Here is a 17,844-nt window from a genome sequence, read left to right on the forward strand (position 1 = left end):
TCTATAGCTAGTTATACCAAGAAACGTTGACAAAGAACCATCATTACACATGACCAGACTCAAGCTAGCGACCAATCCTAGCAACCAATCAAGCTAGCGACCAATTCTAGCGACCACTAAAGAACACAATGAGAATCAACTTATTCCCCTACACAAACACATACTTTATGTTATTATATATGTATTTATAGAATGCAAAGTGCGCTCCTCTACGTATTTTACTCTATAGAGAAGGGCATATACTAAATTTTGAGGTCTTCTTTACGTTTTCTTCACCGAGATGGTAAACAAAAATCAAGGATTGCAAATAAACTATTAAAAACGGATCGTATATCCCCCAATGACATAATAGTTATAATATACGAGTAATATGCGGATACGAAATGAGAATAAAAAGTAAACGAATTAAATTAGAAAAAAAAACAACAGTGTTTGTCTATGATGATTTGCTCGCACAATTATTTTCAATATTCAGAGAACCGTAAATAATTTTAAAAAGAACATATTTTAATAAACATGTGTACCTAGTATCAACTTGCTCTGACTACAATGTCGTCTTTCAATCTAATACAGTATAAATGGATGGATACACGGAAAAACGAACGAACGAACAAACCTACAGATCAGATACGGTCTTTACTGTTGTAGGCGTAGCATAGAATAACTATTTAATGTGAGTTGACTTAAACTCGTTCCTGTGTAAATTGTATAAGCTTTCAAATAAACGAAATAAGAAATATCTTATGTTCGAAAGAATTGCTTTCTATACATTTGGCATCCTCAAATGGTCTGAGTGCACAGTTATCGTCCTTTGATTTTTCGTTGTCCACGAATATAGTCCTTAGTGTGGACAGTGTGTTATTTGCCATTTTGTTATACCCCTTCCAAATGTGTTTCTTCATGTTTTATGCCTCAAATAGCAAGTTTGGGGGATTTAAGCACACTGTAAAAAAAATGGGTCATGAATTTTAGAGTAAGTAGTGATTTGGTCCAGTTAATTGGAAAAGGTTAAAAAAAAATAGCACATCGGAAGCTTTCAAAAGATTTAAGGACCCCCTTAACATAAATTGTCCATTTGGAGTTAGAGTTAGAGCCAATGAATTTTCATTCATTTTCATTCATGAATAAAAGGGTCTGGGACAAGCTTTCAATCCCACTAGGCGTGGGAAAAAACTTTGCCGTAGGGAACTGTACAGAAAGACTAAAAAATGAGCCCCATACCCATAACTGTATAGGTACCTCAGACTTTGGATGGCCAGTGAAGTCTTCAGGTGCACTTTCCCACCCAGGGATTGATACGAGTTGAAGATATGGATAATAGCTTTCAATCTAACCACCTGCGGTCAAGAACTTTCCGTAGGGGGATTGGAGTAAAGCGACTGCTGCCACCACCCATAATGGACCAAAATGAGAAATTGCGTATGTTGCTGTCAGCTTCCGGTGCACTTTCCCAACTGGGCATTTTCATGAATAAAAGGGTCTGGGACAAGCTTTCAATCCCACTAGGTGTGGGAAAAAACTTTGCCGTAGGGAACTGTACAGAAAGACTGAAAAATGAGCCCCATACCCATAACTGTATAGGTACCTCAGACTTTGGATGGCCAGTGAAGTCTTCAGGTGCACTTTCCCACCCAGGGATTGATACGAGTTGAAGATATGGATAATAGATGGATAACCACCTGCGGTCAATAACTTTGCCTTAAGGGGGGGGGGTAGCAGTAAAGCCACAGTCATTCTGTACAGTTCCCTACGGCAGAGTTTTTACCCACACCTAGTGGGATTGAAAGTCTCAGACCCTTTTATTCATGAAAATGCCCGGGTGGGAAAGTGCACCAGAAGCTGACAACCCCATACCCAATTTCTCATTTTTGTCCATTACGGGTGGTGGCAGCAGTGGCTTTACTGCCACCCCCGTACGGCAAAGTTCTTGACCGCAGGTGGTTAGATTGATAGATTTTATCCATATCTTCAACTCGTATCAATTCCAGGGTGGGAAAGTGCACCTGAAGACTTCACTGTCCATCCAAAGTCTGAGGTACCTATACAGTAATGGGTATGGGCTCATGTTTTCACTCTTTCTGTACAGTTCCCTACGGCAAAGTTTTTACCCACACCTAGTGGGATTGAAAGCTTGTCCCAGACCCTTTTATTCATGAAAATGCCCGGGTGGGAAAGTGCACCAGAAATATTACATTAATTTCTGGACCTATGGCTGGTATAGCTATGAAAATACGGAAAGTCAAACAGAAAATAGCCTATTAAACATGTAAAAAGAACATTGATGTTTTTATAAACTATCTTTGAAGGCTAAATTAGTAGTCAGCTGTCTGAAAATGAATTTTATTGCACAACAAGTTTCATATATAAAAAATCCACAGGGGCCAAAATGCGAAACCAAACTAACTGTGTATTGATGTCTTCTGGTTCCCCAGAAATTCCACAATAAAAACAGGTACTAAGCCAACTCTACAACGGGGGGAATATGCCCTGTTTTTTATTAATTTTTTTCTGATTATTATTCAACACGGGTCTTAAGTGATCCTAAGTGAATACGCTTTCATTTGATACCAAAATGAACTACTAGTAAATATTATACTAATTGACAAAGATTTATAAATATGCATAGTAACTATTTTACTTTGATCGGGGCGATATCGTAATTTATTATAAAAATTAATGTAATAGGACTAGATTGTTTCCCTTTTCAGTTATCAATTATTTTCGACTGTTTTTTATTTGCTTATATCATATTATATTTTCATTTTATTCATTCTAATTGATATTCAATAATTGAACATGACTGACATTCCAGATCCTTTTTTATTTGACGTTTGTTATAATTTTGTAATGTTATTTACTTTTGCTTACCATTTTTTTCAATACTTGAAATAATAATATTACAAATGTATCTTCATGTGTAATATATACTGACCGTGCAAGTGCTGTATAGCCAGTCAAGGTCGTTAAAAACCTCCATTTGTTGTAACATATAATAATAGAATTATAAATGTATATATAAGTTGAATGATTGAATAAAGGTAAAATAAAAACAAGTTGATACCCAAATTCAACGAGCTATATTTAAAACTTAATCTGATTACATTTGAGAAGATAAGAAAGAATATTCACACAACATTAGTTTTTGTCATTAAATCAGAATTTTTTCTTGGCATTGCATTGTGTAATTGATAAAAAAAAAATACGAATAATTTATCTAAAAAGAATGTATTGAATAAGGAATAATGTATAAAATGTTATCTGTTAGACAACTTATTACTCTTTTGTCTTTATCGGACACTTTATTGATAACATGCTACATAATGTCTGAATAAAGGTTGAAACTTGGGGGGAAAAAAGTTGTATCTTCACAGAAGGAATTTACTCAAGAGGTTAAACAGTAAAGTTGACCTTATACAGTATAAAACATTATATAACTATTCTGTATGAATACTTGTGTGATGCAAGATGTATGAGAAATATTTTTGAGCAACACTTTTTAAAGAACAACCGAAGGATTCATAACACTTATTTTCTAATTTTCGTGTTGATTATATATGTCATTATACTTAAAACATTCTTGTGATATTTTTGAGTAATATGTAATAAATCTGTTGTATATAAATATTAAAGATTTTAAAAAATGCATCTGGCTGAACGTAGTTTAAATGTTTTGACTTGATGAATGTTGCATTGAATAAATTTTCTTTTTTCTTTCTTATTATATTTTTATTTGTTTTACTGCTTTCAGTATTATCTGAAGTGCCTTGGACTATACTCATTATACTGTTTCGAGAACCACTCTCCTCAAACCTAAATGGTTTTCAGGAAATACTCGATATTTTTCTAGTTCCTTGTTCACTTAAACATTTTATTTATCTCACCGTAAGTTGACATTTGAACGGCTGTACTTAAAAAAATTTATTCTGTTTTACAATACTTACGAATATGTTCCGAACCATATCAATATTTGGACCATATGCGTGCGGTCATGACCATATGCGTATACTCATATGGTCTGACCGTACGCGTATGATTGGACCATATTAGTATTATACTCGTTTTATTATCAACGGGCTGGACCATATGAGGTTTTTGGACCATAAAGGTTTTTCTTTTTAAATATCTAATCTGGAAACAGTATATCTAGTTAAAACAAAAATCTCGATTTGAAATAAATGTATAATACCATGTAATATAAAGTCTTCAAAAACTGAATAACTGATTTAGAATATTAGCCTCCAGCAAGCAAGCACGCTACTCATGTTTTTTGTTGGAATCCAAAATAAAATTGAAACAAAATTAATAGGTGTTTCCTTTGCAATGTTTCCTTTTCAAAGTATATTTAGTATGTATTTTTTCTATCAATAGCGATACCTCATGTATTAAATATTAGTAGAACGTTGTAGTATAATGTCATTTTGTGATTTTCAGACATATCTCGAAATGGTTCTGTTATGTGTTTATGCTCAGTGTTAACTTAAGTGGTCGATAGAATTGGTCGCTAGAATTGGTCGCTAGCTTGAGTCTGGTGATAAAACTTGGTTTTTAAAACGCATAACTGATTCAAAGTATACCCCTCTCTCTAATTCACATGTTGTTTGTTTGATTTATCAACAATGATGAATTTATTTTCTTTCGGTTTCCTTGTGAAATCATAAATATAAGGAAATAAAACATTTATCACATGACAATCACGGGCGTCATTTATATATATTCAAGGACTCATTTCCCGTTGGACTATAATTGTAATAGTTTGATAAATGGTCGATTGATAAGTTACTCGGCCAGTTCATTGGTCAATTTTAGTTTTAACCCAAGTTTACTGTCGTCTATTCTATATCTTCAGATAATAATGACACCTATTTCATTGTTTTTATTTGATATTTAAACAAATAATCTGCCTCGTTTTGATACGGAATTTACTCATTGACAGGAACATCAAATACAAACTGAAAGCATACGGAATGGAACTGTAGAAGAAACTATATCGAACTCCTTCTGATTCCAGGAACACCAAATACAAAGGAACAACGACATGAAGTGTATAGAACTCCTTGTGATACCAGGAACACCAAAATACAAAGGAACAGCGACAGGAATTGTATCGTACTCCTTTTGATATGAGGAACATAAAGTACAAAGGAACATTGTGATAACTTGTATTAAACTCCTTCTGATTCAAGTAACGCCAAATACGAAGGATGAGTGAGAAGAATTGAGTCGAACTTATTCCGTTTTCTGGAACACCACGTTACAAAAGAACAGGGAGAGGAATTGTATCGAACTTCTTCCGTTTTCTGGAACACCACGTACAAAAGAACAGCGAGAAGAATTGTAAAAAACTTCTTTTGATTCCAGAAGCAACAAATAAATAGGAACAGTTTTCCGGAACACCAAGTACAAAGGAACAGTGAGAGAAATTGTATCAAGTTTTTTCGATTCTTATAAAGGTTATATTTATGTCCGTCCTATTGCAATTTAATTTTCTAAAGGGAACATTATAAAGGATATTTTTACACCTGTCTTTACTGCCCCTTTCTCTTGATTTCGTTTCATTGTCGACATTGATATTATTTGAGAAATCCGGTCAATAGCTTTTCGACATCTTGAAGTAAAAACAAATAGAATAACTAATTATATACAAATAAATCATGCTTACAAGGGATATTTATCAAATAATGCGGTTGAGTGTAAAATTTCAAGAACCGCTCGGCAATTTTTCAGAAATACTCCAAAACCGGCCAATATCGTGTACCATGGACAGACTCATTTCCCATATAACTTCATCAAAAAAAAACCAAAAGATGTCAATGGTATGGTTATATTAGTAAACGGTGCATAAACTGAAACAATTTTTTACCTGACCATCAAGTTTAACAAGTTTGAAATAGCTAAATAGGGGAGTAGCAATGAAAAAGAATTATATTATGTAAAGTATTTTGTACACAGAAAATAATTATTAATCATTCAGTTTGTGCCGTGTTTATGTTATGTGTTAGTGTAAAGTTAACTTTTTGTTTCCGCATCTCTATTTGTCTTATCAAATAACGGTATGGAAAGGGGTGTTTTGCTACCTTTGAGTTTTATTCAAAGAACTTAGATACATTTTTTTGTACTTTACTTTTGAAAATTTTTTTTTTTTTGTCAGTTTGAAAAAAGGGGGGAATCAATAACAATGAATATTCTATTTTCAGTATTTTCTGCGCCGAAATTATTACTGATCATCTACGTAGTTTCTTCCGTGTTTATGCTATGTTGTAGTGTAAAGTTCAAATGTTTAATTCCGCATCTCTATTTTTTTTAATTAAATGTATGGTTTACTTGACATGGAGTGTCTAGCTACCTTTCAGTTTTATTCTGAAAACTTAAACATTTGCTCTTGAATAAACCGTTATTAATATTTAAATGGTGAACCTATTTACTACATTGTAAATACTATAACGATTCTTCAAATTGTGTAGTAACACTACTCCGAACCGGTCAGAATCGTGCATCATGAACATAATGATTTCCTTTGTAACTTTCAGTAAACAAAGATCATCGTAACAATACATAGATAAACCTTATGACACCATTGATACATAAGGATTTGTAAAAAAAATATAAATAAAAATTATTGTTTACCTTCCATCTTGTTAGCCTGTTGTGGTTTAAGTGCGAAAAATGTATCGACTTAAAAATCTTCATTCGTTTCCTTTTCCCTGGAAACTTTTCATTTACACATGCGTAATGATATGTTTGAGTTATTATAAATTTTGTGAATATGAAAAAGATACGATCAAATATAAAACAATGTGTGTATTACAAAGACTCGAAATAATGTGCGGTTTGCATAGAACAACTTTTCTTTTAAACTTTGATTTTCCTTGGAATTCAGTAGTTTTCTTAATTTTTTTTTGTTTTTTTTGTTTGTTAATTTGGTCGATTGTTGGTTGTTAAACGTTGATTGGCAAATATTTAATGAATTTTCAGAACGAGAGCAAACTATTATTAGAGTTGTACTCTCTTTACATGAGGCATCAGATTTAACGCCCAACTCGACCAGACGCGTCTGCAAATGTGTACATCTTGCAAAGCCAGACGGACACTCAACTTCGGCGAGGGTCTTACTGTTGGTCAGAGGAAGACCAATGGTGACCATACTTCTATACCCCGTTACCCCTTCGGGTGATTTTACTTTTTATGAAAAGGGAAGTAGTTAGTCTTTCTCTCCACTACAAGTCTTGTGTAGTACCTCCCTTTGATAACTGATTGATACTGAGCATCAAAAGGCCTCAAGCAAATCTAACGGGCAGATAGGTCTCATGATCCTAGTAAGGCAGCCTGTTTTGGAGAAGGAAAACTGTTATTTCAAATCCTGGTTGATGGTAATCGTAAGTCCTTTCAAGACAATTAATCCAGTTATTTGACAAATAGAAACCTTTGAGTAGGCGAAAGGTTAAAGAGGATTACAGAAACACGAAACGAAAATTAACGAACCTTGGGTGAAAGAGAAAGACGACCTTACATAGAAAGAGAATGACGAAAGAATGCTACACAACTGAGACTTCTTAACTCTAGAAGGAATTCTTGCAGGAAGTATAATAGTTTATATATTTTATATATAGCCAAATATTGTGATTGAAAAATAGCTGTGTTATTTATTGTATTTTACGTGGTATAACTTGAATGTCCCTCTGGTATCTTTCGTCCCTTTTTTAGTAACAAACACTCTAGTATCATATGCACCACCATCAATATCACATTGTGCTACAAGATTAACGAAGTGGCTTTCTGTCGTACCAAGTATGTTGCATACCTATTTCCACAAAAGCTGTAAAATAAAATCCACCTGATCATTTATGATCTTCAGAATTTCGGTGATAACTGGGTCAAAATACGAAACAGTGGCGATAGTTGGGATAAATCTTCTGTTATGATTATGCTCTTAATATACACAGAAAAAAAGTCCCATAAAATCTAACTTGAGGAAAACTCAAAATAAGCATTTTTAATTTCCTATCGAAATTAACATTGGAAGGGGAGATAACTCCAAAAAAATAGTCTTTTTGGTCAGTTTTTGGTTGATTTTCTAGAAATTTATGTAAAGTATGATACTTTGATGGAGTTATAAGTTGGTATTGACTAAATTATATAATCTTCTGCTCATGAAATGTACAAAACCAAAGTGTTATGGGTAGGTTTTTTTTTTTTGTGTGCATTTTTCATTGAAGAAATTGCAAATGTAAAGCTTTGTGACCATTTCGAAAAATAATGGGAAAATTTGGTATTGTTTATATCTGTATGTTATATCTTTTCAGCATCTTGATTGTCTAAAGAAACTTTAAACCACAAAAAGAAGAACAGATGCTAAATCATTTTTATTAAATTTGAGATTCTTTTCCTTGACATGTTGAAAAGTTCAGTAAATGGTCAACTAATGAATTACGAAATCTAGATTATAGCTTGATAATAGATATGAATCACCTTTAGAGTTGTTTTTTATACTCTAACGATCGCTAAAAAAATCAAGAATCAATACATTCTGATGAATAGAAGCAGTAAAGTTATTATTTTGTATCAATTTTTATTGATATTTCTGCCTTTTTTGCAAGAGTTATCTCCCTTTTCAATGCAAATCTTCATAGGAATTTTAAATGGTGATTTTTTCAGTCTTCCTCAAATAAGAATTAATGGGACTTTTTCTGTGTTATATTTGGGGGTATAATGGTAAAGATTAAAGCTTTAAAATATTCTGTTGCAATAACTTTCAGGTTAGGGTAAAATTTATGCTAGATTGACTGGACTATAAGATATTAAGAACACATACACGAAACAATACTGACATATCAACCTAGCGGGTGAGTTATTTTGAGAACAACGCGTGCACATCGAGAAATTAGAAGAAGTTGTTTTACTTGTTTTTGGCTCTGCCTTGTTGGGGTCGGGATAACTGAAATCGCCATGATCAGTTTATGACTAGGGCTTTCTGCCAAATAGGTGGTCAAACATGCAGCATAATAAACAGCGTTATTGATCGAATCTTCAAGCTTTATTCGTATATCATATTAGCGTTGTCAACTCCAACAGTAACATCATTTATATTTGCTAATCGTTAAGCATTGAATGTTATGTTTTCACCTTCTGTGGGTTTTTTTTTGGGGGGGGGGACATGTCATACACTTTAATGCATCGAGGGTCATGTCAGCATTATTTTTAACACCGTTGCATTTTTGCGCCTCTCCCAAGTTAAAGGCATCTGATCTTTGTTAGTTTTGTATGAATTTTAATTTTAGTTCATGTATATCTCTTTGTTTTAGGTATGGTCTCCATTATCACAGAACTATTATATATTTTTGTTTGGGGACCAGCTAAAGCACGCCTCCGAGTGCATGATTTTCCAACTGTGTTAAGACCCATTGGTGGCCTTCGGTGGTTATTGCTCTTTGGTCGGGTTGTTGTGTCTTTGACACAATGCCCATATCCATTATCAATTCTATTTCATTCATCAAAGATTTTTGACAAATCTGGCTTCATATCTGGTGCTGCAACATTTATCAGACTTTTTTTCTAGATAAAAACTTGTCGGTTGTTTTCCTTAACTTGCAGCTAAAACAAAATTGTAGGTAATAACATTAACCGTACCAATTTTCCTGAACCAGATGCACATTTCGACAATACATGTCTCTTCAGTGATGCTCGTGGCCAAAATATTTGAAATCCAAAGCTTATATAAAAGATGAAGAGCTATAATCCAAAAGGTCCAAAAAGTATAGCCAAATATGTGAAAGGAATCAGAGCTTTGCATGAGGGAGATAATTTCTTAATTTATAATAATTTCTAACATTTTGTAACAGCAAATTTTAATAACACAAAAAATCCGTATTTTCATGCCAGTACCAAAGTACTGCATGCCAGTACCAAAGTACTGGCTACTGGGCTGGTGATACCCTCGGAGACTAACAGTCCACCAGCAGAGGCATCGACCCAGTGGTAGTAATAACATTAACGGTACCATATATGCGTCTCCAACTTCAGAGCACTGTTTCTTGTCAACGGAAGGAGACATTTTTGACAAAGAACAAATGATGGTATGTGTAGATAGAAATTGTCATTATGTCTTTTTACCATTGACCGGAGAGAATGACGATCGGTATACGTAGAAACTTGGCCTCATTATACATAATTCATAAACTTTCATTTATTTATTCTAAGAAACACGTAAGGCAACACGATTTTGGTATTGTGATTTTTTTGCGTAAACCCCATGCAGGGCAAAAACAAATTCAGTAACATTTTCTTTGGTAAAGTCAGCGTTCCATTGGTTCACGTATTGCTTTTTATTTTAAAGAAGGCAACTTGTTTATTATTGTCCAACTAAGGCAAAATAGCGATATAGCCGGGTCGTGCTCGTGATTAAAGATTGCAAAAGATAGGCGAACGATACCAAGGAGACATAAAGCATTAGTTGAGAATAAACTGAGGATTACGGTTTAGCACAAAAATGGTCAGTATTCTATTCAAAAGCTAACAAAATCTTTATACTGACTTATTAAGAAGGGGTGTAGTTACGATACTGTTGTAAGGTCATAAAATATTGAATATTTTGGTAGTAATATTAATTTACTTACAGAGTCTTGCATCGAAATTTAACACATTTATTCTAAAACCAGGTGTTGGCATGACACGGGTAATGTTCTCATATATTTCATGATGGTATAATGCTGAACCCCTTACAGGAGGGATTTTGCCTGATAATCATATGATTAAGACATAATCTTTCAATCGGTTTAATTGAGGTCTGGAACTAGCATGTCAGTTACTGCTACTAGTCTGTTGTTATATATGTATTATTATCATTTTGATTATTTTCTTTTGTTTCATATTCTGACCTCAGAACTCGGATTTCTCTTAAACTTAGTTTTACTGTGCGTATTGTTTTGCGTTTTTTCTACATTGGCTAGAGGTATAGAGGAATGGTTGAGATCTAAAAAAAAACATGTTTAACCCCGCCGCAATTTTGCACCTGTCCCAAGTTATGACCCTCTGGCTTATGTTAGTCGTGTATGATTTTTAATTTTAGTTTCTTGTGTATAATTCGGAGTTTAGTATGTCGTCCCTATTATCACTAAACTAGTATATATTTGTTAAGGTGCCAGCTGAAGGACGCCACCGGGTGCTTGAGTATCTCGCTGCATTGAAGACCCATAACCTTTGGTTGTTTTTTGCTCTTTGGTCGGTTTGTTGTCTCTTTGACACAGTCCCTATTTCTATCATCAATGTTATTTCAATCAACAAAGAATTTGACAAAGCTGGCTTCATACCTTGTGTTGCAGCATTTAGCAGACATCTTTTTCTTTTCTCTTATTCTATAACTTTCAGCTAATACAAAATTGTAGGTAATATATAGCCTTTAAAGATGTCATAAATATCTGAACTAATAAAACAGATTTGGCCTTACCTTAATTCCTTATCTATAGTACCAAAATGCAGTGCTTGATAACAGTATTTATGCTTTGCATATGATGAGCTTTCTGTTTCATGTATTTTGATAAAACTCAAATCTGGGGCTGACCTAATATCTCTCAGCAAAATTGAAATGGTTTGTACTTTCCCTTTATAATCAATATGAATTGTTTAAATTTCATAGTTTAAATGCAATAACCTTTGATAAAACAATTATGTTCTCCAAGAATAATTGCAATGCCTTTATTAATTAAGTGTATCTCCAAGGATAATTGCAATGCCTTTATTGATTAAGTGCATCTCCAAGGATAATTGCAATGCCTTTACTAAATAAGTGCATCTCCAAGAATAATTGCAATGTCTTTATTAAATAAGTGCATCTCCAATGATAATTGCAATGCCTTTATTAAATAAGTGCATCTCTAAGAATAATTGCAATGCCTTTATTAAATAAGTGCATCTCCAAGAATAATTGCAATGCCTTTATTAAATAAGTGCCTCTCCAAGAATAATTGCAATGCCTTTATTAAATAAGTGCATCTCCAAGAATGAATAATTACAATGCCTTTATTAAATAAGTGCATCTTTAAGAATAATTGCAATGCCTTTATTAAATAAGGGCATATCCAAGAATAATTGCAATGCCTTTATTAAATAAGTGCATCTCCAAGAATAATTGCAATGCCTTTATTAAATAAGTGCATCTCCAAGAATAATTGCAATGCTTTTATTAAATAAGTGCATCTCTAAGAATAATTGCCATGCCTTTATTAAATAAGTGCATCTCCAAGAATAATTGCAATGCTTTTATTAAATAAGTGCATCTCTAAGAATAATTACAATGCCTTTATTAAATAAGTGCATCTCCAAGGATAATTGCAATGCTTTTATTAATTAAGTGTTACTGTAAAGATGTTAATCATTTGTCAATAGCAGATAAAGATACATTTGAACAGAATGCCTAATTATAAATTTCGATCAATTAAAAGTAATGACTAATAACGTTAATACAATGTTGATTTTTTTTGTTTTTCATGGAGAGTTCCTCATGATTGGTTGGGTTTTTAAGCAGACATGAACTAGTGCAGTTGTTTCACCCAGTTATATACCATATACTCTCGCTGGCAATTTTTCATGAAGCTAAGTTATGTAAATTAAACGCGAGAAAAAAATACTATTTTTTTTTTACCTTTAACTCATGCATCTCTTTTATACAGTTACAAGTAAATGAGATCTTTCATTGTTCATTTCCCCATAATATTAATTTTAAACAGAACCAATCTTAATTTTGATATCCAGATTCATAGTTATTTCTTTTTCCAATATAGAATTATATATAAACAACCAAGCATTTGTCCTTTTTTAATGATGTCAATGTCTGTTGCATTCATAATAAGGCATACATAATTTGCAACTTTCCATACTGAGAAACAAGTTCTCCAGCTCAGAAAAATATAATCTACTCTTTGATAACAGTTCAGTCTACAGCCGATGACAGATAGAACAATGTGTTTGAACTTAGTATACAAATAAGTATATTCCAAAAAACTTTGATATTGATTCCCTTTATTTTTATTACATGTACATGTATTAACTATTAGACATGCATTTATCGCACATGTTTAACTACATGTATGATAACCCAGACTGATACTAACATAGAAAGTCCCTGACAGAATACAGAGAGTCTCTATATATTAAAGTAGTATAATCGTAGTTTACATGTAGATAAACGCGAAAAATAATTGTCATCTCTAAGGAGGTATAATAGTTGTGATTCTTGCGATCTAAACACCATGATATAGAGAACGCTCTGAATGGCTTATTTATTTTTCATTTTTGTTATCTATCATACGATTGGTTGTACTTGTGTAACATGTTTTACTTATTTTAATATATATTCAACTGGTTATAAAGTAAACGTTTCAAAGAAAACAGTAGACAGAATACAGAGAGTCTCTTAGACTATATATTAAAGTAGTACATTTGAAAATGCCTGTACCAAGTCAGGAATATGACAGTTCTTGTCCATTCGTTTTTGATGCGTTTTGTTATTTGATTTTGCCATGTGATTATGGACTTTCCGAATCGATTTTCCTCTAAGTTGAGTATTTTTGTGATCTTACTTTTTACATGTAGATAAACGCGAAAAATAATTGTCCTCTATAAGGAGGTATAATAGTAGTGAGCCTTGCGATGTAAACACCATGATATGGAGAACGCTCTGATTGGCTTATTTATTCTTCATTTTTGTTATCTATCATACGATTGGTTGTATTTGTGCATGTTTATAACCGTACGTCCAATCTATGACTAAAAGTCAGTCTGATGACGGAATCATATCCGGACTCTTTTTTTTGTCGTTTTTCTCCCAAAATAACTCAATCTGAATAGTCGTAAGAATGGATGACAAATGCGACTATGCATGTTACACATAGGACACAGAGGCATGATGATTGATTTATTGTGGAAGGAAGATAAGCGACACACAAAATGAGGTCTTCTCGTTTAATAGTATAGATATATCAAAAAGGAAATGTGGTATTCTTCTTTTGCCAGTAGGACATTTATTTATCCAACAAATTACATGAACTGTGGAAAAATTTGAGTAATTATACTCCCTCTCTATCAATTTGATCTTTAAGATAAGACTTATTAGGTAAATAGTAAATTGTATATTTTCCTGCATCAAATTGGCTGACCTATTTAAAATTCTTGATTTATTGTGTTTTGCTGTCCTCCTTTATCAATGGAGTATTCATAAAGATAATTCAAATCTAGCACATTTTATAACAAAACAAATCCTTAGTACATGTATATGCATATATATAGGAAGATGTGGTATGAGTGCCAATGAGACAACTCTACATCCAAATAACAATTTATAAAAGTAAACCATTATAGGTCAATGTCTGGCCTTCAACACAGAGCCTTGGCTCACACTATAGTTTCAAATATTTTTTTTTGGTACAAGTGTTTTTCTTTAATGGCAGTTCTATTTTTATTAAGGTGCCAAGGTTGAACCTAAAAAAAGGTGAAGACATTGATATTAGAAACAAACCTTCCAGTTTAAAAACACATATAAGCGACATTGCACCGAAGCTGTCTAAAGAGAGGCAATACCAAAGAACTCTTCAACTGTTGTATGACATCATGAATGTTAATTCCAAAGATGCTATGCCTCCAATTGTCAACATTGTTGACCTAGCACGATTCAGACCGGTGAAGCAACCATGAAAGGACCATGGTCCATGCCAGACACAGTAACTGAATTTTATCCTTGTATTTGCTATGCAGAAAGTATAGACGTGGAAACATCACCACCATCGTTAACGGAAATACCTCATCAACAGTTCCGATCTATTGACGATGATGGTTACCAGGAGGGATTAAATACATACATCAATTTAATTATGAAAACTTATAATCCAACTGATATAAGCAAAATTGAAACCCTGACAAGAGGTCAATCTGCCAATGAAGAATGGTTTCGACATAGAATAGGGACAATAACAGCCAGTAAGGTTGTCCGTTTACTAAGTAAAAAGAAGAATCAATATAAATTTTTGATGGATATTATGAAATACAAACCAATTGATCTTTCAAGAGTAAAACCCATTCAGTGGGGTTTGAAACATGAAATAACTGCTTTAAAACAAATGACAAAATTGTATGAGCTAATATATACAAATCTTCAAATTATTCAACCAGGATTACTAGTGGATAGAACGTATACATACCTTAGAGCGTCTCCTGATGCAATAATGACATGTGATTGCCACGGTACAACTGTAATTGAAATAAAATGTCCTTACTCCTGCAGATATCTGACTCCAACTGTAGCTATATGTCAGAAAAAGATTACATATGTTGGCATGGAGAAGGAAAACATGGTTTTGGTTAAGGGTCACCAGTATGGTTACTATAAACAAATTCAAACCCAGTTTGTAAATAGAATAACGCAAAATTAGTTTTTCGGACAACAAAAGGATTGCTAACGATAGATGTTCCATTTGATGAAATATATTGGACAACCATTATGTTACCAGCTATAAGAAGTTTCTTTGAAATGCTATAGCACCAGAAATTTTAACAGGCAGACTTAAAAAATCTTTAAACTCTCAGGACAATTTCAAAGACAAAGAGAAGTCTGACAGCAGTGACGATTCTACAAATGAATCTTTTTCAGGTAAGTTCATTTTCTGTGCTATTTTCTTACTTTATCTGTGTTTGAACTTAATCACTGTAAGTAGGCCCTTGTGGAAGTGTTTGCCATCACTTTATGAATGTCACAATTTACCTCCATTGAAATTCCTCTCTAAAACAGACTGAGAATTTATACATTTGAAGTAATGAAATTTCTCCTTTGCATAATTCCTTAATTTTTTTTAGAAATTGTGACAAGAAAGGATTATATTTAGGTTTTTTTTTATTCTATATCAAAGTAACATTATTTGTCTTCCCATTTATATCCATTTTTCCTTTGAATTGTTTAACATTTATCAAGCAGGTATTGTTTTTTTGTACATGAATTTGGCCCTTAGTTTTCTCGTTTGAATTGTTCATTTTGGGACCTTTTATAGCTAACTATGCAGTGTGGGCTTTGCTCATAGTTAAAGGCCGTATGGTGACCTCTAACTGTTAAATTTTGTGTTATTTGGTCTCTTGTGGAGAGTTGTCATATTGGCAATCATACCACATCTTATTGTTAATATTATTATTGAAGGTTATAACTGTAAACCTTTATGTGAAACCTATGCTGTGTCAAATATTTAATTACAATCCGATTCAGAGCTGTATCAAGCTTGAATGTTGTGTATATACTTACTCCAACTGATCACGGTTAGACCTCTGATGTCGTATCAAGCTGTGCAGGGTACAGCAATTTATTTTAATGATAGATTAAAAACAATGTACACAACAAAAATGGTAATCAATACATAAAAAAAACAGGAGAACAAAGTATGAAGATATTTATAGAAGGAGATGTTTCATATACAACACAATAATTCTGACAATTGATTACTTATAATGGACAATGATGGACATCATTCAACTATAATATATGATGAATTAACAACCATTCAACTTTGAGGGGGTATTTTCAATGTTTTGAAAGCATCAAATTATGGGTGTTTCTTTTATATTTGCTGTGTGAATCAAAATTTTTTTTCAGCACTCAATTAACATTTTAATCAAAAATATTTTTTTCCATCTGCTGAATCAAAAGATTTCTTTCTTCAAAGGCAATAACGGAATAACAATATATTTTTAGAGAAAAAACCGAACCAACTTGAACTTACAGTTAAATGGTTGTTCTTATAAACAACACGGGTGTCATTCGGTTTAACGACAGAATTGATCGTGAAAGAACATCTAACGGGGTTAAGTATTGCGAAAGCTCTGGTACCGGATCGTGAAAGAAATTTAATGTAAATTCTAGTTCAGATTCTGTAAAAAAAAAATCGCCGAATTTTCAAAACGCGAAATAGATCCGAACAAAAAAATATGTCTGTCAAAATGGTTCATCTTCCTTAACATTACTGTGCTATAAGATGAAGAAAATATGCAGTACTTTATGAAAAAACACAAACGGCGCAATGCATGTCTATGGAATTGATTAAAGAAAACACGCTATTTGTACCTATAATGGTCGTATTTCAATATATCATGATATTTATTTAATGTAATCTTTGATGTATCTGATAGTACAGTAAAATAAAAGTCTGTTCTTCCCTTAAAACTGTTAATTTGTTTATGAAAACCTTCAATTTTGTTGAATTTTCATCAAACTTGATCGTGAAAGATCAGGCAACGCATTATTTTGATAGTGAAAGATAATACGTGACCAGACTTATTACTAGTAATCAGAAATCAACATTTCTTTCATTACTTGATATATCTGCAAATGGTTGAAGCCTGTTACTATTTTGATAAGAATGAACATTAAAGCTATCATTTTTTTTTTCAAATTCAACACTTTACCTCGAAAGTTAAAAAAAACACAACTAAAAACGTGTCTGAATCAGTGTGAAAAATTCAGCTCTGAGAGTCTTGTACAATTCAGACAGACCGCCGCTATTTAGCCAATAATATGGTTGTGCAACGTTTAAACCACATTGATAACCATCAACCAAAAACTTATAACAAGAAAAGCATCTTTTATAATTAATTTGAGAGAGCGAACGATAAACGGTTGGTTTAGCATTGAAAGTTATGTGGACGAGAAGAAACTTCTTTTCCTAGGATGGATATGTAATCTTCCGTGCGAAAGTGTATTTTTCCGTATATTAATTCGTAGAGTTAACGACTTTAAATACAACGGCGGAAGCCATTCAAATTTGGGATTCACTGTTGACATTATAAACATTTTGAGGAAGTATGAGTTATCAACCTATT

The sequence above is a fragment of the Mytilus galloprovincialis genome, chromosome 11 (genome assembly GCF_965363235.1).
Source record: "Mytilus galloprovincialis chromosome 11, xbMytGall1.hap1.1, whole genome shotgun sequence".
NCBI classification, from domain to species: Eukaryota; Metazoa; Mollusca; class Bivalvia; order Mytilida; family Mytilidae; genus Mytilus; species Mytilus galloprovincialis.